The 22007-nt window shown below is 34.4% G+C and overlaps 1 non-coding gene across 1 annotated transcript; it reads right to left on the minus strand.

Annotated features, from left to right (window-relative positions):
- Positions 1-13596: 13596 nt before the first annotated feature.
- On the minus strand, positions 13597-13681 carry TRNAQ-UUG. The gene has a single exon. It is a non-coding gene; the product is annotated as a tRNA-Gln (tRNA).
- Positions 13682-22007: the final 8326 nt, after the last annotated feature.

Here is a 22007-nt window from a genome sequence, read left to right on the forward strand (position 1 = left end):
TCATGTGAAGCCAAAATTTGAAGCCTTGATTTCCATTACTTTCTTGATACATCATCAGTCATATATAGCTTGGAGATTTGCTGTCATTTTTTATTTTTTATTTTTTTTAAATAGGAGCATATGACTTTCCTAATTTAATGTAGTTGAGGTAAGCAGTAAACATATTCCTTCCTCGTGGAGAAAGGCAAAATGGCTAGTTAGAAGATATAAACAGGAAGTCTAAGTCTAAGTTCATAAGCCTAAGAGCTTATGTCTAATTTTTCTGCTTAAAACATGGGGAGATAGTAGTCTGACCAGTGATGTGTACCCTGGAGACTAATAGTACAATAGTACACCCTCTATTTTTAGAAGCACATTGCATTATAACTTACTTAAATATTTTATGGGGCATGATGAACTAGTCAGTATTTTCAAGGATGCATATTAGTATGTCTTTGTCCCTTTTTTTAGATCTCTTTGTGTATATTCACACAGTTCTTCCTTTTCATGATTTTTTTTTTCCCTTACAAATCTGGAGAAATATTCCAGAATTTTGCTGTCATTTTTTATTAAATGTAATGAAATATTTTTATTATTCTGATGCAGGTTAAATTGCTTTTTTTTTTTACACAAGTGTTTCCCAAATACAGTAAAACCTTGGTTTACGAGCATAATTCATTCCAGAAACATGCTTGTAATCCAAAGAACTTATGTCAAAGTGAATTTCAAGAACCATTGGCACAGGTATGATTACCTTAGGTTTAGCATCACATGCTACTCAAGTTGCAAGACATCACTCATTTATCGTGTTATATTTATTAGAAATGTTTGTTCATCTTGTGAAGCTCTCACAGAGCAAGTTACTCTAAATCTAAGGTTTTACTGTATTACATGGGATGTATTTATTAAAAAAATTACTGTTTATCTGAAATTCAAATATAACTGTGCATTCTGTATTTTTATTTGTTAAATCTGGCAACTCAAAGGAATTTGTTAAATCTTTCCAAATGTTATAGAATAAAAATGCCAATAATTTTGAGTCAATATATACATGAGAAAAATACAACTGAGAAAATGGAACCAATAAAAAGAAAAAAATGAGTCATGATATGTGGATCTTTACATATCATTATAAGTCTATTTCTTTTGATATCACATTGATCTATTTTAAGATATAACATGGAGAAAGCTCTATAACTGAGTTGTTAAGAGTTCAGTCTCTGTGGTTAGCACAACTGGCTCTATGATTTTCAGGGCCTACTAAGTGAAAATGCTAAGGCTCTTTGTTCAAAAATGTTCAGGAATTTAAAGCCAGAGATAATAGAATGCTTACCCAAGCATGTAGCCCTTCTGAGTGTGGGCCTCTGTGCATAGGTTGCATGCCTGTGAAGCTGCCACTGGTGGTAGATTGGTATATAGGAGGTATATATTGCTGCAGATAATATAATTGCCATTCCATAGATGAAAAGTGAGGTTTTGAGAGGTTAAGTAATTAGCCAAATAGAAGTTGAATAAGATTTGAATCTAGGTCATCTGAGATCACAGTGCCTCTAACAATGAACAATACTAAATTCTGCAATATTGACTCCTAGAAGAAATAAAACCAAAGGAGAAAGCAGACCCTAACTTTGGGAGATGAATGTTTACATGAGATTTAAATTGCCTATGGGAATTAAGTAGTTCGAATAAATGAATAAATAAGATAAGGAATCATGATAGTAGAATTGGTGGAAATTATGGCAAACTGTAGCTAATGTACAATGTGCAAATCCATTTAAATCCAAAGTGATAAAGCAAATTTGTGAGCTAAATTGGGTCACAGAGGGGAGGCAGTTTGTGATCCTGTAACCCTTAGTTTAGATATTGTGAATAATCATATTCATTATCTTTCTTTGTTTTAATCCCACTTTTAAAAAATAAGTCTCTGAAGTGAATGTAAGTGGGGTTTAGGGAGCCTTCTGAAGTGTGGTGATAGCAGTCATATTAAAACAAAAAAAAAGCTCTCCTTTAATTTGATGGAAAGGAATTTGTGGCATCTGCTACAACAACAGTGTATAAAGAATCCTGGTTTGGTGTATACCAATTGTACAAAGAACCTTTCTATTTTTGATGCTTTTGGCTTTTATCAATTGATTTTCATAAGGGTTAACTAACTAGGTGCTCAAAATTGCCACATACTTTTCTTGTACTTCAAACATAAAACCTTTCTGGCACCCAGAGCTAGGATCTGAAAATGCTAAGCATTAAGCAAAATGGATTAGTCTTCAGAAGGGGAGTTTGAGACTGTCAGTGCCAGAGGGGTTAATGGAAAACAGTGTGTCATATTTGCCATTTTCCCTATATTATCTTGCCCAGAACACCTGCTTAATGAACTAGACATAAATTATCATACTATAAGCACATTCTTTAAAAAAAAACAAAACACCTTGTGGAAGCATTCCTTCTTGTTGAAATAATAAACTCAGAAACATGATTTTGATGGAGTTTCCTCATATGCTACATGCAAAAAATGTAAAAAATTGATTGATAATCAAACTGGATGTTTTCATCTTCTGGGAGTAGTAAAAATCGTTTTATGATTTTAAGTGCTTTATTTCAACTGGAATTTGAATTTTGCTTTGTCAGAGTTATAAATGCTTTTGATTCGGTAAATTCCTAAACCTGTGAATGATCCTTTAAAGATCTTTTCCCCTCATATTTCTTTTACCTGTAATAAATCCTTAATTCCCTGTTCTCAGTATTCCTCTCTGAGATATAAATGTGTGTCAAGACTGAGGTGCATATGAGGTAAATATTACTGTATATTTTATTTATATCTCAAAGGGAAGAATTCTTTAAATATTCAGTGTATGTAATTTAATAATATTCATATACCATTAAACACAAGATTTGCTAATTAGGAATACACTGATAAATATTTGTATTAAGTCTACATGTAATGATGATGCATGATGCTTTTTTCTTTTAATTTTTAATATTTTATTAGAATTTTGGAAAGCAGGTAAAGCTAAATGGAAAATCAAACCAAATAGTATTCTTCTTAAAAACATGTTGTGTATATAAAAAACACATTGAAAACCAGTGTATAAATTCATAGTTCCCTTCTTCAAATCCAAAACATTTCTTCAAAGAATTGTTTATTTTTATTCTATTCCATTGCTATACCTCTTCTGATTCCTTTCTGGGGCTAAAAAAATTCTTGATGCACACTGGATCATAAGGGAGAAGTGATTCTCAAACACCTTATCCAAATAGTTTCTTTTCCTGAGAATTTGCAACTAATAATCTCCATATGATATATCAAAGAGAGATATCAAAAATACTTTTTAAAAGCCCACAAAGAAATGAATGTAAAGCAGTGAAAAGTGAAAACATTCTCCCTTTTGTTTTGTATTGTGCAGAATAAATTTGATCTTAACTGCTTTAGTGGCCATGGCACCCAGATTCCACAGACTGGCATTAAAATATAGGATACTTCTTCATTGATGATTTATTACGTTATCACCCAATTTACATTTTTAAACAGCCTGAATTATAATTTCAGTGAGTTAGCAACAATTTTTACTTAGAGAAATTTACTTTGTTATGCTTTAAAATTGAAGTTTATTGGCAGAGGAGATGCTACTTGCTATTTTTAGATTCAGGAAGTAGAGGTTTAAGGGAAAATAACAGGTCTGCCAGAAAACTGGGAATTATTGTTCTCAGAGGCAAAGGGTCCGAGATTACATGATTTCATCAATGTTATAGAGAGAAGCACTTGTGGGGCTACTCTTAAGTGGAGTCTTCAAAATGTCTAGGAGAGGCTTAGGGTCCAGACTGGAGCTATTTCTTGGAACTAACTGGGAATAAAAATAGTCTTATATTTGATATTTACTTTTTGTGATGTAAAGGATTTTTTGCATATAAATCCATGTATTTTGGCAAATAAGTCATAGACTCACTGTGGATTGTTAGGATGTAATAGAGACTTGTTATGGGTTAAAAACCTTCTTTAACAGAAGCCTGTCTTATTACCATTGATAGATAGAGCAGAGTTGCATTTCTGAGTCACATCCCTCAAGCCAAGTGGTCTCCTTGTGTATCAGAGCAAGTTATATTTTGTATCCAATGTTAAACAAAGCAAAAATTATGTCTATACCTTGATTATGCTGGCACTTAAAAATATATTTCAAGTAGCATATATATATTCCAGTTTTAATAAAAAATAAGCAAAAGTGGATTCTAGATCACTTTAAAGGTCTATAAGGTGAGCTCATTATTTGCAGACTTTATCAGTTTTGGGGATCTAGGTAAGAGGTTACACAGTTTGTTTGATTATCTGTTGATTGAAAAAGCTTATATTCTGGGTAGCTCAGTCGGTTAAATGTCTGACTTTTGATTTAGTTTCAGGTCACGATCCCACAGTCATGAGATCGAGCCCCACCTAGGACTCTGCACTGGGTGTAGAGCCTGCTTGAGGTTCTCTCTCTCCCCTGCTTGTGCACACACATGTTCACTCTTTCTCTCTCAAAAAAAGAAAAACATATCTTTATAAAGGATGTAGATGGGAGGAAGTGTGTGGGAAGAGAAGTCTGAACTAAGCAATTCATAAAGTGGGTTTTATGTTTTTTACGTTGGGTACATTGAGTTATGGTGAATGATGTTTTGAGAAAATATTTCAAAAAAAACAATGATTCTCTAAAGGGTTAAATAAAAAATAATATAAACCTTGAAGTATAAATTACTAAATAGTAATTTCTGTATGCTAATATGACCCCATAAGGATTTTGAGGGGCTAGGTTACAAATATCTCAGCAATGAATTCTCCAGTGAATATTTAAAATATAGGAGAAAATATCCTTAATGTTGTACTCAGCGAGGGTCATATGCTTATATTATCAAAAATAAGAGAAAAAGCTGTCATTGTATTTTGACAGTTTAAAAGACAAGTTTCTATTTTTAGTTTGATCTGCTGATCTGTATAAATACCACCTATGGCAGAGACCAGAATTTTTCAACAACAAGAGCTTTGCATCCTTCTAACCCATATAAAAAGACTTTTGGATACCTTCACATTATAGAACATATTATAGAAGTTATAATTGGAAGTCCCAGCTTACAGATTTTAAAAAACTTTAAATTTTTTATAGTTTTCTTGGGAATTAGTATATGTGTCAAGAAATGCATCCCACAGTGAGAATTATGATTTATTAATTAACACTTGGTTATGATACTAGCACTTGCCAAAATATCACAGTTGGTGAGAATAAATATAACAAACACAATCGAAACCCTGTCATTTTGTGGATGGAGGGGCTTATATCATGCCATGCATTATAAAATCTAATTAAAAACAAAGATTATTATTTCCATTATGATTCTTTCTTAGTCTATTTTTCAATTATGTCTATTTTAATTTTTATTTCCTTTTAACTTTAATGTGCTAGACACTATATTTTAAGTTATAAATTTAATTTTGTTAATTTAAGATTAATAAAATAAATTCTTCTAGGCCTTTTATGCACACATATTCTGTATGAAGTTGAATTTTGATGTTAAATCTTACTTTAATAAATTTGAATATCTTTGAGCAACTGACTAAATATGATAAGCAATTTATGTTCTTATTCATCATTTGATTTGTTTTGTTTAAAAATAACAGTGTCTGAATGGCTCAGTTAGTTGAGTGTCCAACTTGGATTCAGGTCATGATCTCACAGTATGTAGGTTTGAGCCATGTGTTGGGCTGTATGTTGACAGCTCAGAGCCTGGAGCCTGATTCCGATTCTGTCTCCCTCTCTTTCTGCCCCTCTCCCACTTATGCTCTGTCTCTGTCTCACTGTCTCTCTCACTCAAAAATAAATAAATATTTAAAAATTTTAAAATTCTCCATAGTTCTTGAAACACTGTACACATTGGAGAGAATGCAAAGGATTCCTTTGTCAAGTCACAAATACACAAAGCAAAGGCCTTACTCAGGGTATGCTTTATTAATAATTATTCAATAGCCATGTGGCACAGGTGAAGCAAAAAGATGTTCAGATCTCCCAGTATGATTCTGAAGCCCTTTGTTTTCTCACTGGAGGGCAATCTGAGTCAGGTTAACAGATGAAGTATATAGATGCCTTACTAAGAAAGAAAGAACGTTAGAAGTCAGGAAAGATCTTAATTTTATGATCTGTTATGGACTGAATGTCTTCTCCAAATTCACATGTTGAAGCCAGCCCTCAGTGTAGCTATTTTGGGGATGAGGCCTTTAAGGAAGTAATTAAGGTTAAATGAAGTCAAAATAATGGAGCCGTGATTCAGTAGGATTAGTGTCCTTATAAGAAGAGATACCAGAGAACCCTGTCTGCATGTGCACATTGAGGAAAGACCATGTGAGAACCCAGCAAAGGGAAGCAAACTACAAGTCAGGAAGAGAGCTCTCAGTAAGAACTGCATCTGCTGGCACCAATGATTATGGACTTCCAGCCTCCAGAACTTTGAGAAAAAAAAAATATCTGTTGTTTAAGCCAGTCAGTCTGTAGTGTTTGTTATAGCAGGTTTAGGAGGCTAAGGCATGCTTATTTAGTTATGCTGCTTTGGGATGCTTTCTAGGGAGCCATGGCTAATACATTTAGAGATAATAGGTTTGTTTACCATAGCAGTCTTTGAAAAACGGGTATGTTCTGTTAAAAGCATACAGAAGAAAAGGAATCTACTGATAGCAGAACACATTCAGCATATGACATAAGGAGACTATAAGAAGGAACACATACTTTTTTTCTAGCTGTATTCCCAACTAAAATCCCTTCCCAGGTATAGGATATAAGTGGACTGAAAATCTGCTGCTGTCATTCTTAGTTCACTGCTCACATATTTCTTTTATCCTATTTAGGATATGTTTGTTATCAGAACGTACAGAAAGAACACTTTTAAAAATGGTTATATAGTTTGCCTATTATATGAAAACACTCCATTTTATAGAATGTTTTTCCTTGATGGACATCTCAAGTATTTAACAGAAACTGCTGAAATGTGTTTTATATTTAACTAAGTTATATTTGATTAGTTTATTGTTGAAACATATTTACTCTCTTCCTCTTATCTTCATGGGCTCAGCATATTTCCTTCTCTTTGATTTTGGGTTCAGTCATGTGACTTGCTTTTTAGTCAGTAGAATGAGCAGAAGTAACTGCCAATTCCCAGCCCAGGCCCCAAGTAGCCCTATATATATCTGCTTGCTCTCTGGAGCTTCTCTTTTCAACCTGGAAGGAATATGGCAAGACTAACACTCTGGGTCCAGAAGGAAAGGATAAGACACATGGAGTAGAGGGGTGCCTGGATGGCTCAGTTGGTTAAGCGTCTGACTTCAGCTCAGGTCATGATCTCGCGGTCCATGGGTTCGAGCCCCACATAGGGATCTGTGCTGACAACTCAGAGCCTGGAGCCTGTTTCAGATTCTGTGTCTCCCTCTCTCTCTGCCCTTCCCCAGCTCATGTTCTGTCTCTCTCTTTCTCAAAAATAAATAAACGTTAAAAAAAAAAAAAGACACATGGAGTAGAGCCAAATGTAGCGAAATCCAGCATAGATCAGACAAAGAGTCCCTCAGATGCAGGAGTAAGCCTAATCTTCATCAGTAGAGCTGCACAGATAAACTTAACCTGTACCAGGTAGCAGGTGGATGAGAGTAAATTATTATTGTTTTAAGTGACTAAATTTTAGAATGGTTTGTTACAGAGTATTTTGTGGTAGTAGCTACAACATGTATGTCTGAATGAGGGATATATTTTTAGAACTAGAAATGTTGGGACAGTGAATATTTCCCTTGTTCAGCACATTATAGATTTTATTCTTTCTTGATATTCTTGATATATATTTCATGATAAAATATAGCTTCCGTTAGTATGTATTTCTTTATATTTCTGCATTTGGAAATTTATTCAAGCATGACACCATTCTAAAAGTATTAATCTTATTAGTCTTTTCTTTATTTGTTAATTGCATCTATCAATATAAATTATAGATATGGGTATCGTATTTTTACTCAGTTTAGATGCTCAAAGTTCAAGATTATATAGTCTACTGCCTATACTACTAAAGTCAAATATGTGAGTTCTGTGTCTACTGAACACTTTCTTTTATGGAAGAGTTCTAGGAACTTCTGAAAATAATTTGAGTAAGTTCTATGTGGCCCTTCACTGCTATATGGAGCTTTAGGACCGTCAACAGTAGAACACAAAATTTACATTCTAAAAATATTTAAAATTGTTGATGATTTTTTGGTTAGGGTTAAAGTAGGAAAAAGCATTTACTGATGGTACTCTGAGAAAAAACTGTACTTGTTAAACTTAGGGGGAAAAACAAACAAACAAACCCACACTTGTTAAACTCTTCACTTTCCCCAAGAAAATATCTGCCTTCTCAGATTGTTGATGCACCTGGTAGTGTATATAATAGGAAGTTTAATTGTATTTCAGATACTTGCAAGAGAGTAAAATCTGGACCTGAGAGTTGCTCAATAGCTATAAAAATCACATTGAAAACAACTTTATTTGCTTAAGCATAGCTGATCCACCTATTTCTCTAGACATTCTAAGTACCTGTGAAGAGCTTCAGAGAGTTGTATATATGTGTATCACATTGGTTTTACACCCAGCTGTCTATTATTGAATTGTTTGGTGAGTTGTCATCATTTTATACTAAGAGATATTAGAAGAAACTTCCCTGTGAAGGTCATTGCTGTACTTATTTTGAGTTGTTAATATTATTTAGCATATAATATAGAGTCTTCTCTTTGAAATTTTTTTCAGTTCTACTTGTTAAACCATATTTTTTTGCCTCAAATTTTCAACTATTTTAAATTCATTTGGGATTGTATGTTACCTGTATTTTTGAAAACCACTCTGAAATCTACTATTATGTAGCAAATTATAAAATGTGGATATAAATAAACTGGTTGAAGTGTGATAAAGTAAGACAAACATCATATCTATATGACATTAAATTATGAGAGAGAGATGGATTCTTCTGTACATACTTCATTCTTCTGCATAGCTATTAATTTAACTGCCTACTTGTTTTGGCATTAGGTTAACAAGAACAAATGTGTAGAACTGCTCTCTCGTTCTCTTTTCCTCTTTGAAATATAAAGGAGAAAGCATGGCCCAGAGAAGAGTTGCAGAATGATTCATAAAATCTGTCAAGCGTCCTCACTGATTCATGACATATCATGGCCTTTGAGACATTAAAAATTATATAAAGCCCCCAGATTTTTATTGAGTAGAGAAGAGGAAACATCTTGCATAGAGCCATCACTCCAGGACAGCAATTCAAATGATTTTTTGTTAGATTTAAATTATCTGTGCAGAGGCCCTGAGTCAGTATTTCCAGATCATGAAGCTATCAGTCACATATACCTCATAAGGATTAAAAAAAGGCAGTGATTAACAGTTTAAAACATAAATAAGTACATAAATGTTTTCAATTATCTCTGTAAATATGAATTAATTATTTTGGGGTACACTAAAAATTCATTATTTCTCTCTGCACAAAAATCTTTCTGTGATTTGGACTGTAGGTTTTAAGACTTTGAGGTCATTCTTTGGCTCCATCTAACCTGCCTGAGTTAGTAAGTAGATTTTTTTTAAGAAACAAACAAAAGATAAATACAGTTGTTAAAGAACATTTATTTGTTTTGCAATGCACACACACACATATTCGAGTACGGTTGGTTTTTAAGGCATGCCTAAAGATTATTCATTCTGTGGTATACTTATATTTTTCCTTTTAGATACTGCATGGCATTTGTCTTTAGTCTTGGATTATTACTTCACTTTGCTTTTTAATTTTTTTTTTTTTTTTTTATTTCTAGGAGAGAGAGAGAGAGAGACAGCTTGAGCAGGGGAGGGTCAGAGAGAGAGGGAGTCACAGACTGAAACAGGCTCCAGGCTCAGAGCTGGCAGTCAGCACAGAGCCCAAAACAGGACTCGAACCCACGAACCACGAGATCATGACCTAAGCGAAAGTCGGACGCTTAACCGACTAAGCCACCCAGGCGCCCCTACTTCACTTTGCTTTTTAAACTCTACATAAGTTATATCATTCATTAAATCAGCGCATTGCACCCTTTTTATTGTGAAACTATTAAAATAAATCAAACAAGATTCAGCCTTGAAGAATACGTCAGAATAGCAAATGTTAAGTTTGGCTGTCATCCCATTGGTCTGACAGGAATATGATAACCTGGTCTAATGAAGGGACTAGAGGAAAATATTGCTTAAGTCGAGTTCTGTTTAAATAACCATAATAATGATGATGCTAATGCTAGCAATAATTATAACTACTTCTACTTTGACTTCTGTGTCTGTACCCAGTACTACTTTATATTGTGTTCATGCGTGTTTTAAAAATTATTGACTTATAAACATTTGAGCATCTTCTAGATACTATGTCTTTACAGGTTATATACATTGAAACTATCTGATTCTTTTGGGTGGGCCGTCTCTTTATGGGGTCATTTGTTAAAAGTAACATTAATTTCAATATAATTAATTTTATTGTCATTTTCTTTTAGAATTTATGCTTTTATGCCTTGTTGAAAGAAACTGTGAACTTTCTATTTATTTAGTACTTATTTTATGAGATTTCTTATTCAATATTAATGTTCTTTAAATAACTATATTTTTCTACAAAATATGCTAGTTGTATTCCAGAGTTCTTATAATTTAAGCTTCATAAGAAGTAAATGAATCTTTTAAATTATGTTTTAAAAAAATTTTTTTTAATATTTTGTTTATTTCTGAGAGAGAGGGAGAGGCAGCATGAGCAGGGGAGGGTCAGAGAGAGAGGGAGACACAGAATCTGAGGCAGGCTCCACGCTCTGAGCTGGCTGTCAGCACAGAGCCCGACGCGAGGCTCGAACCCACAAACTGTGGGATCATGACCTGAGCTGAAGCCGGACGCTTAGCTGACTAAGCCACCCAGGTGCCCCTAAATTATGTGTTCTTTAACTTTTTCCCCCTAATTGATTGAAACTCCCATTGTTATAAAATACTGATATTGTTATCTGGCAATCTTGTTGTTTCTTATATTAATTCAAAGTTGTTATTGTTATTCTTATTTATTTTAAATGCTTACTTATTTGATGGAGAGAGCAAGTTGGGGGGAGGTAAAGAGAGGAACACAGAGGATCTGAAGTGGATCAAGCAGGTCTTGAGCTCAATGGACCGCAAGATCAAGACCTGAGTCAATATTGGAAGCTCATCTGACTGAGCCATTCAGGTGCCTTCTTATTATTAGTTAAATGCTTATTCATTTATTTTGAGAGAGAGAGAGAGTGCACACAGGCACACGGGGAAGGGGCAGAGAGAAAGGGAGACAGAATCGCAAGCAGGCTGTGTTCTGTCACCGCAGAACCCATTGCAGGGCTCAAACTCATGAACCATGAAATCATGACTTGAGCTGAAATCAAGAGTGAGACGCTTAACTGACTGAACCACTCAGGCACCCCTAATTCTAATTATTGCCTGTATGTATCCTATGTTTGTTATATAAATGATAATACCTTCTGTACATAGTAACACTTTTTATAATTCTTTCCAAACTTTATACCTCTTATTGCTGATTAAATATTTTTTTTTAATTTTTGCATTGGATAAGACCTCATTACAGTGCTTAAAAAATGGTCCTAATCAACATCTTTGTTTCCTTTTTTAATAAAAATGTTTCTAGCAAATCATTGTGCAGTATGAGGTTTTCTGAGAGTTTTGGTAAGTCCTAGAACTTTCTATTATACTGTACTGCCTTGAAAGATTATGTCTTTACTTTTTTTTTTTTTTTTTTTGAAGAAAAGAGAGTTAATCATTTGTGGGAGGGAAGTCATGATGCTCTTTCGAAGTTTGATTAATCATGTGGATTTTCTCCATAGGGATAAAATGGATTTTTATACAGCAGCAAAGGCATTTTGTGTATAATTTTGAGGGCTCACAAATCTGTTAAATACCCTCAATTGACTCAAAATTAAAACCTTTTGATCTAAAGTAGTTTTATTTATTAAAACTTTCAACAGTTATTTACTACCCACTCTATGGCAGTGACTGAAATATACTGTGTGTATATAGAAAAGAGCACATTGAAACCCTTGAACCATAAGTGCTCATAGTATGAAATATAAACTAACGCAAATGTTAAAATATGTTACATGAGACTTTTGAGGAGAATATATGAATTCTTATTCTTCTTTCTTTCTTGAGTGTTTTAGTGAAAGTTCACAATCTAATTTCAAATACCATATTGTTCCAATATAGAAGTTCCTGATACCCTGAATAAACATTAGTGGGCTGGATGAATGAGAATGAGTTCATGTAATAATTATTATATTCTGTTTAGCCTCTGCTGTTAGTTTTTTCTTTTCTAAATTGCACTGTATTTCACCATATTATACTGGTACATATTTAAAAGGTTTTATCTTTGGTTTAGCCAACATGCTGGCACTCAGCTTTTTTATTAGTAGTTTTGCAAAAATGTCTGCAGGTCATTTTGCTCAAAAGGAATAACAAATCCCTTCGGCTTTTTTAGAAGAAGCTTTGTCGGCCTTTGCCTTCTAAAACGTCGTTGACAACTTGAAAATAAATAAATGGATAAAATGCTTTGGTTGAACTGATTGCAGTGATGGACAAGGCGCCTTCTCGAGAGAAGTGTGGCTGAGGGCCTGCTGCACTGAGGATGGATTTAAAGTCTGGAACTTTATCTTACCTGGAGTGCTTGTTGCCTCTTGGCATGAAGAGCAGGTGATTATTTTCGCTGGACCTCTCAGCTACTTCTCAGGCCTCCTGCACATTTTACCAGTTTATATAAACTCAGAGGAGGCATTCTGCCTGTGGCTGGATTAACCTCGCTTTTTCCTGGATCTTTAAAAGGAAGATGTCGAATTGGTCAAAGCTTCCTTGGGTGTATTTCTATTCTGTCAATCTTTTGAAATGGAATTGCTTACACTTGTTTCCAGAGAGGTTTCAGGAGGGAGTTTTCATTTCAAATCATTAATACACTCAAGTGTCTTCCTCACTAACAAATAATGCTAAGAATAATACATAGAAATATTTCTTTAAACTAAGTTTGCCCAAGTTTGAGGACAAAGTATAGTAACTAAATCATATACAGATTTTTGACTGTCAGCTCATATTTAATTTTAATATGTGTAAGAAGCTAAAAGGTTTGGTGGAAAGAACAACTATTACCACAATATAATAAAAATATTCAGTACATCTATTGATTATTGAAACTTAGGGCAGCTCATCAATTGGCTAATCCTCAAGTATATGATCTTGGATATGATTATGTTAAATGTCAGTCGGTTTCTTACCTGGAATTTGTAGGTAATTTAATTAACTATCAGTTAATTAAATTAAACTATCAGTTAATTAAATTAAAATGAAATCCATTCCATGGTGTAGTTCTGAGTTATTCCTCTACTTAATGTTTAATATTCATATAAACTATTGGATCATGAGTTCATGCCCAGTCTTTTTTGTTGTTGTTGTTGTTGTTTTGTTTTTATTTCTGAGAGAGAGACAGTGTGCGCAGGGGAGGGTCAGAGAGAGAGGGAGACACAGAATCTGAAACAGGCTCCAGGCTCTGAGCTAGCTGTCAGCACAGAGCCCAACATGGGGCTCGAACCCATGAACTGTGGGATCATGACCTGAGCCAAAGTCAGACGCTCAACCGACTGAGCCACCCAGGCGCCCCTAGTTCATGCCCAATCTTGAACTTGATCTAAGACTTAAAGCCTTGGTGTTTTGTTTCATGAATACTTAATTGGACTAAACTCTCTTTATGGTGGTAATGGGAGTGAAACATTCTTTATTGCTAAAGTTATCCATTGTCCTTGGTGTCTTAATTTACTTTCTTAACTTTTTAACCAACGACCATTTCAATTCCAATGAGCACAGTTTTCATCACACTTTTTCAGATGATTACAGTTTCTCTTTGAAGATTTTTTAAAACAATTTTTATGAAATTTGAGAATATTTCCCAATCCAGTTCTAGCTCACTAAACATGACATTGAGGTCATACAGATTTCATTCTTCTCTGATTTGGGGATTTTGGTTGTTAGGTGACTCACTGTAGTTCAAAGAACGTATCATATTTCTAAATATCTGTAGAAATTATCAAATGCAAGTCATCTTCATTTTTCTAATTGATCAATGGTATATGTGACTTATTTGGAATTAAGTGTATTAATATAAATCATTATATCTTGGAGAGCATTCATTACAAATTTATTACAAATTACCTGCCATAACTGCCCCCCCCCCCCAAGTGTTGTGTCCCTTCATTAAGTAGTGAGAAGCATCATGTTGGGACTGCTGCTTAAAAAAAGGAGGGTAGGAAGAAATGAATTTTTGCTCTATACTTCTATATATCCTATGTTTACCATATGTAACTGACCCGATTTACAAAGAATGATGTTGAAGCTTCTGATTTCAAATCTACCATATTATTAGTATATTTTAATTATAATGCTATAATTTAATTTTTAAAATATCTTACAACTTCTCAAGCATTTTCTTTTTCTCATTTTATTTTCATCAAGTAGATGATGAGTAAATGATGTTCATATATTTTTATTAGGTAATATGATCAGGATGAAAGAATAGTTTTTTCTGAAACCTAATTGTGCCAACTTTTAGTTATATTACTTAGTGTTTACATTATTTTAGTGTTTCACTGAAACTAAGTGAAATCATTGCCTATCTTTGAAACTTTATTTCTTTAAATGAGATATGTCTATGCCATCTTTAACTTAGACTTTATCCAAATAGTACAGAAGATCCAAAATTGTATTCAGCAGCTGGATCTAGCCTGGAGATGTTTTTATATGTCTCGCGCACTGTTTAATAGTTAAAAATAGGAAATTAGCATAAAAATCTGGATTCCCAGCTTCTTATGAAAAGTGGGAATATGGGGTAACAAAGATTTTATGTCTCTTTGTGGAAATCATCAAAGAGTGCTAAAGAGTTGCTATCTCCTTAATATAAGATACTACGTTTTCATTAATCAAATCCTTGTGTCTTCCTGACACTGAGGCAGAGTTTCAGCTGAGGAACTAAGAACAAGACATGATGACACTATATTACCAGAAATGTTACATGAGTCTCACTCTCCTTCTTAATTGTATAAGCCTGAGGACTATAGGCAATTGACTTGGGACTCCTGATTACATCACTTACTACTTTGGGGTTGTTTATTTTGTTTTTTTTTTAAATTTTATTATTATTTTTAAATGTTTACTTATTTGTTTTGAGAGAGAATGGGGGAGTGGCAGAGAGAGAGGGAGAGAGTTCTTTGCTGACAAGCAGCACAGAGCCTGATGTAGGGCTTGATCTCATGAATTGTGGCATCATGATTTGAGTTGAAATCAAGAATTGGATGCTTAACCAACTGAACCACCCAGGCGCCTCTTGGGTTGTTTATTTTGAGTTCTTATTTAAACTTCTCATCAACCATACCTTTCTTAACTAATGGTGTTTTTATCTTGAGAACAAACAGGATTGCATTATGAAAGTCCTCCCATCATACAAAATATTTCTAATCTCAACTTTATAGTGAAAAGTCTTACATTTATATCTCTAGACAGTCTTTCCCTTTATTTTCTTTGGTATTTAGGTTTCTCTATCTCATTTTCTATTGCACATCTCCATTTTGATATAGTGTAGATATTTCTTATTAATCTGACGTTTTCATACAGTTACCCAGATATGATCTTCCTTCTATATTTCTCAACTCAGAATATGGTAATATCATACTCTGATTACCAAAAAATAGAAATATTAAAGTTTTCTGTCTCCCATTCCTTTTCTCAGCTCCTTTTGAACTAAAAAGTAACCAGTGTATGTTCATTGAACCCCCAAATGGACGATTTTGACTTAAAAAGCATCACCTATGTATGTACTAGAAGCATACAATGAATATAGTTAAAATAAGACAATTATTCTGCCTTCCAGATGTCTCTAATCAGACCTATGAATAGAAAAGTGCAACTTAATGCTATATGCAAAATGGTAGACTTCTCCAGAGGACATCACAGCACTCCAAACAATGTCATCTAGGTCATACTGAGGGAGACTGCTATGGAAAATGGTAGTGTTGCTTCAACTGAATGATGCTTTAGTAGAATTAGCTGATACTAATTTACCTCATGATAATTCCATATAAAAAGGAGAACCTGAAGAGGTAGAAAGGAGGGTGGATGTAGAAAAATTTATAAGCAGCATGATTTGCTTGAGGCCAAAGTGTAAGTTTGGGTGTGTGGTAGAGAAGTTGGAGAAACAGGTAGGAATTGCATTATGAAAGGCCTTGAATAACAGGTAAACAGCTTAGACTATCTTCTCAGAAAAAGATCAAAAAAATTTGGGCAAATGTGTAATAAAGTCAGAGACGAAGTTTAGTGACATATATGGTTGAGTGTTATCATTTGGTACAAACACTTGAATGGAATGCTTCCAATTAGGGAGCTAGCACAATAGTAGTGCTATAAATAGTAGAAATTGGAGTAATGAAATAAGTTGATTAAAATAAGGGCATAGAAGATTTGATATGATAAATATTTAGGAGTTAAAATATATACATATTATTCTTTATCTTTGGGAAGTTATGACTATGATTTTTTATCCCTTTTTTTTCAGAGTTTATATATTTATTTTGAGAGAGAGAGAGAATCCCAAGTGGGCTCTCCAGTGCAGAGCCCGATGTGGGGCTTGAGTCCATGGAAACTTGAGATTATGATCTGAGCCCATAGTAAGAGTCGGACGCTTAACTGCCAACTAGGCACCCCAATTTTTTATCTCTTGACATGCAAAAACACTATAGGTATTCCCAGTGTATTATTCCCTTCATATATCCATTATCATTGTTAATAAAGAAAATTCATGAATGTATGCCTACATACATATGAGTGAAGGGAAGTCAGGCATTTCACCAAGAAGCAGAATCCTGCATCTTACATTTAAAGAAACATATATTTTCTTTTATTATTTAGTACATCATAAGGAAGAATCATTTTCCTCTGTCAGTTTACAAATAGCACTTACTTGTAAGTCAGAAATGCTCCCAGCATTGATTGTTGCAATTCTTCAGCAGTCATTCGGAAAGCACATAGATTTGTCAAATGGAATGATGAAGCACAATTTTAAATTGTGAGGTGGTGTTCTTAGAAAGCCAGTATGATAAAGTGACTTTTTTCCATTAGTTTTTAGAAGTTTTAGAGCATTTAATTAGTTTAATCCTCCCTGACTAACATATGAGAGAAAGCTCTCTTAGATTTGCTTTTATAACTTATAGTTTACATATTGTACAATAAAACCACATTTATTGCCGAACACTTTTGAAAATATGCATAAGATAATGAAGCAAAGTAAAGTCTTCTATAACTCCACTACTCAAAACCAATTCCTCTTAAAATTAAGAATATACAATTCCATTCTTTGTGGATACACACATATAATGTGAATAGAGGGGGAGAGAGAGGCTAACAGAGAGAGTCTGATGCAGAAAGAGAAAGGAGAGAAGGACACATTTATTTTTTAAAGTTTTCTTTTTATCACTGTACTACCCGACTGTATTATAGTTGACTTATAAAACCCCACAGTTTTGGTTGAATAGCTGTTTTTCAGTGTGGAGATTCAAAAAATTAACAATAGAACTCCCCTATGACCCAGCAATAGTACTGCTAGGAATTTACCCATTGGATACAGGAGTGCTGCTGCATAGGGACACATGTACCCCAATGTTCATAGCGGCACTCTCAACAATAGCCAAAACATGGAAAGAGCCTAAGTGTCCATCAATGGATGAATGGATCAAGAAGATGTGGTTTATCTATACCATGGAATACTACATGGCAATGAGAAAAAATGAAATCTGGCCATGTGTAGCAACATGAATGGACCTTGAGGGAGTTATGCTGAGCGAAATAAGTCAGGCAGAGAAGGACAAATACCATATGTTTGCACGTATAGGAGGATTAGAAGGAACTTAACGGAGGATTGTGGGGGAGAAGAAGGGAGGAAATAGTGGGGGAGAGGGAAGGAGGCAAACCATGAGAGACTCTTGAATGCCAAGAACAAACTGAGGGCAGATGGGGTGGGGGGTGGGGGAAGGGGGAGATGGGCATGGAGGAGGGCACTTGTTGGGATGAGCACTGGGTGTTATATGGAAACCAACTTGACAATAAACTATTTAAAATAAAAAAATGAATAGCTGTTTTTAATATTTTACTATTATCAATAGGGCACCGATGTATATTCTTATAGCTAATAACACTTTGGTATATTTGTGATTATTTCCCTGGGATTAGTTTCTAGTGTAACGTGTAATAATAAAGCAGAACATCTTTTAACCTTTTTTGACATATATTGATACATATTGTTAAATATATCAGTTCATACATATTTCCAAATCAGTCTCCTAGAAAACTGCACTGTCACCTGCAGTACAAGAGACTGTTTTTTTTTCCCACAGACACTTCCCAAATTTTGATATTAGCATGGGAAATAGTTTCAAAAACATTTAAATTAGAATTGATTTAAGAAAACATGAAATAAATATATTTTTATTTTTTCCATATTTAATATTTTTTGATAATATCTTTTTTTATATTTGTGTTTTTTAAAGATGTTTTACTTATTTATTTTGAGAGAGAGTAATAGAGAGAGCACGTGCATGTATGTGCACACACATGAATCTGTGGAGGAGGGGCAGAGAGATTGGGAGAGAGAATTCCAAGAAGGCTCCTGTGCTGTCAGTCCAGAGCCCACCAAGGTGCTCAGTCTCACCACCTTGAGATCATGACCTGAGCCAAAATCAAGAGTTGGATGCTTAACAGACTGAGCTACCTAGGCACCCTTCTTTATACATTTTTACCAGGGTTGGCATCTATTTCTAAGATCTATATAAAGTCTTTAAGTTAAAAGATACTGGTTTTTCATCCATTTTACTTTATGCACTTTTCTCTAGCCAGTTATTTGCCTTTCATATTATGTCAAAAATTTTATAATTTAGGGGAAAAATACCTACGTATTCACACATACCAGTCATTTGTCTCTCTCATATTTACTTTTTTGGTATATTTTCCCCTACTGAAAAGGTTCTCATCTAGTTATCCTATTCTTTTTAGATTTTTAAAAATATTTCCAATTTTACATCAACAGTTAATTGACCTGCATTTTATTTTTGTGTTAGTATGAGGTGAGGATTGAAATTTATATATCTTATTTAATAATCCAAACTTTTTGTAATAGAAAATGGTATCAAAATTTCCAGGTTAAATAGTCCAAGGTCTGTCTTTGAATTAATTTTTTTAATGTTTATTTTTGAAAGACAGAGGATAAGTGGTGGAGGGGCAGAGAGAGAGAGAGAGAGGGAGACACAGAATCTGAAGCAGGCTCCATGCTCTGAGCTGTCAGCACAGAGCCAGACGCAGGGCTTGAACCCACGAACCATGAAATCATAACCTGAGCCGAAGTCAGACGCTTAACCAACTGAGCCATCCAGGTACCTTTATTTTTGAATTTTATAAATTTAGTTTTATAGATTCATTTATCAGGTTACGTACTCCTTTTCATGTCCTCTTTTTTGACATTGTATTTTCTTTTACACTTAAACAGTAGGAAAGATCTCAAAGAGATTATATGCACTCCCATGTTTATTGTAGCATTTATTCAAGTCAGCCAACATACAGACACATCCTTATTGTTCACTGATAGACGTTAATGGATAAAGAACATGTGGTGTCTGCATACAATGGAATGTTGTTCATCCTTAAAAAAAGAAGGAAATTCTGCCTTTGGCAGCAACATAGATGAACCTAGAGGACATTTTACTAAGTGAAATAAGCCATTTTAGAAGGATGGATAGTGTATGATACCACTTACATGAGGAATCACAATAGTTGAACTCAGAACCAGAGGAAAAAATGGTGGTTACCATGCGATAGGGGGAGAAGATTAATAACTATTATCTGTATTTAATGATACTATATTATATGCTTAAAAATTGCTAAGAAGATAGATCTTCTATGAAGTGTTCTTATCACACAAAAAATAAGCACAAAGGGCAGTAGGAAACTTTTGGAGGTGTTGGATTACAGTGATGGTTTCATAGATACGTCCTTGTCTCAAAACTGATCACGTCATATACATTAAATATGTACAGCTTTTTGTATGTCCATCATACTTCAGTAAAGTGGTTGTAAAAGTCTTTCAACCTTATTATTGGATAAAGGAACAGCTGTATCAAGTAGTGATCAAACAGGGGTAAGGAAAATTAAATATTCAGATAATTGAGATTAACAGACAATAAGCCATAAAAGTTAGACTTATTGGCCTTGTGTTTCCACTAAGTCTCATATCACAGATCAATTATTTTCTTAAAAATGTCAAATCAGTACTGTAATTTCCTCCACTTTGTGTGTCACTCTACCTCTCACTCTCTCGTTCATTGCTCTCACAAGATTTTCTCATCTGAGTGTCCCATAGATTCTCTCTGATAAGCTATATTGCCTTGGTGTCTTTTCTTGTCACTTTTGACACTGATTGGCCCTATCTAGCTCAGGAAAGTGGTAATACACTGCTTTAGTCTTACTTTTCATTGCTTCTTTTGTGATAAAAGAAAGATTATGAACCTCTTGATAAAAGTTTGAACTAGTGTCTGTGTGGGCAAAATACAAAAACTAGAGGACATGTATTCTCACACATTTTCAAGTTTTTCCCCTTTCTAAAGGGTCATGGATTGCATTTTATTCTCTAGCACATAGCATCATGGTCATCAGTCTTTGTGTCCTCAGAGATATTTATATATGAATTTCCAGAAAATTTCATCTGGCCTCATGGATAAAAATATCTGATAAAATGGGGGTGCCTGGGTGGCTTAGTTGGTTAAGCATCCGACTTTAGCTTAGGTCATGATCTCACGGTTCGTGGGTTCGAGCCCCGCTCCGGGCTCTGTGCTGACTGCCAGCTCAGAGCCTGGAGCCTATTTCAGTCTGTGACTCCCTCTCTCTCTGACCCTCCCCTGCTCATGCTGTCTCTCTCTCTGTCTCCTAGAAATAAATAAACATTTAAAAAAAAATGGACATAACACTAATAACCTTAGAATATCAGAGGAATTTAAAATTACATAGAAAGAATAATTCTTATAAGACACTTAATTTCCCTCATGTATTTTGCAGTAAGCTTAGTTGTTTGATAAGTAATTTTTTAAAAAAAGTTTATATATTTTGAGATAGACAGAATGAGAGCATGAGCAGGGGTGGGGCAGAGAGAAAGGGAGAGAGAGAATCCCAAGCAGGCTCTGCACTGTCAGCATAGAGCCTGTCACTGGGCTTGATCCCACAAACTGTGAGATCACGACCTGAGCCAAAATCAAGTCAGACGCTTAACTGACTGAGCCATCTAGGCACCCGTGTTTGATAAGTTCTTGATTCACATGTCTTTAAAATTCTTTTTATTGATCAATTGCCAAAATTAAGAGAGAGATCAAAGTGAAGTAGATACAGGGAGTCCAAGTCTATCAAGGGAAGACACACTGTAGACGGTCATTATCCCTGTGGTTTTCAGTACTGTTCGGTCTGCCTTTCTATCTTTTCCAGTTTTTCCGTTTCTCCATCTTTTCTGTGTTAGGCCTCTGCTTTTGTGGGTGACTCAGTTGACCTGTGAGACTAAAGCTCATTGGTGACTGCTTCCCTGAAATTCAGTTCTTTATTAACAGCCTTCCTAATTCCTGAGTGACCTGCTTATGATAACAGCAATATCATGGTTTCTAGGGCATCCTTTCTCTCATCGACTGAGTTGTTTCACAGTGAATGTGTTCCAGAAATTTCCAACTTTTCTCTTCCTAGCATGCACACACACACATGCTCATGCATACATGCAAAGATTCCTATTTGACTTAGAGTCTTATTCTGTACTTTCTCTTTAGTGATATCTATGAATTTATAATTCTGTATATTTTTTGTTTTAAAAGGATAAAGCTGAACTCTACTTTTCAGAATTATTCATTGTAAGTAATT

This window comes from Hyaena hyaena, unplaced genomic scaffold (genome assembly GCF_003009895.1).
Source record: "Hyaena hyaena isolate Hyena2069 unplaced genomic scaffold, ASM300989v1 scaffold_1685, whole genome shotgun sequence".
Classification (NCBI taxonomy): domain Eukaryota; kingdom Metazoa; phylum Chordata; class Mammalia; order Carnivora; family Hyaenidae; genus Hyaena; species Hyaena hyaena.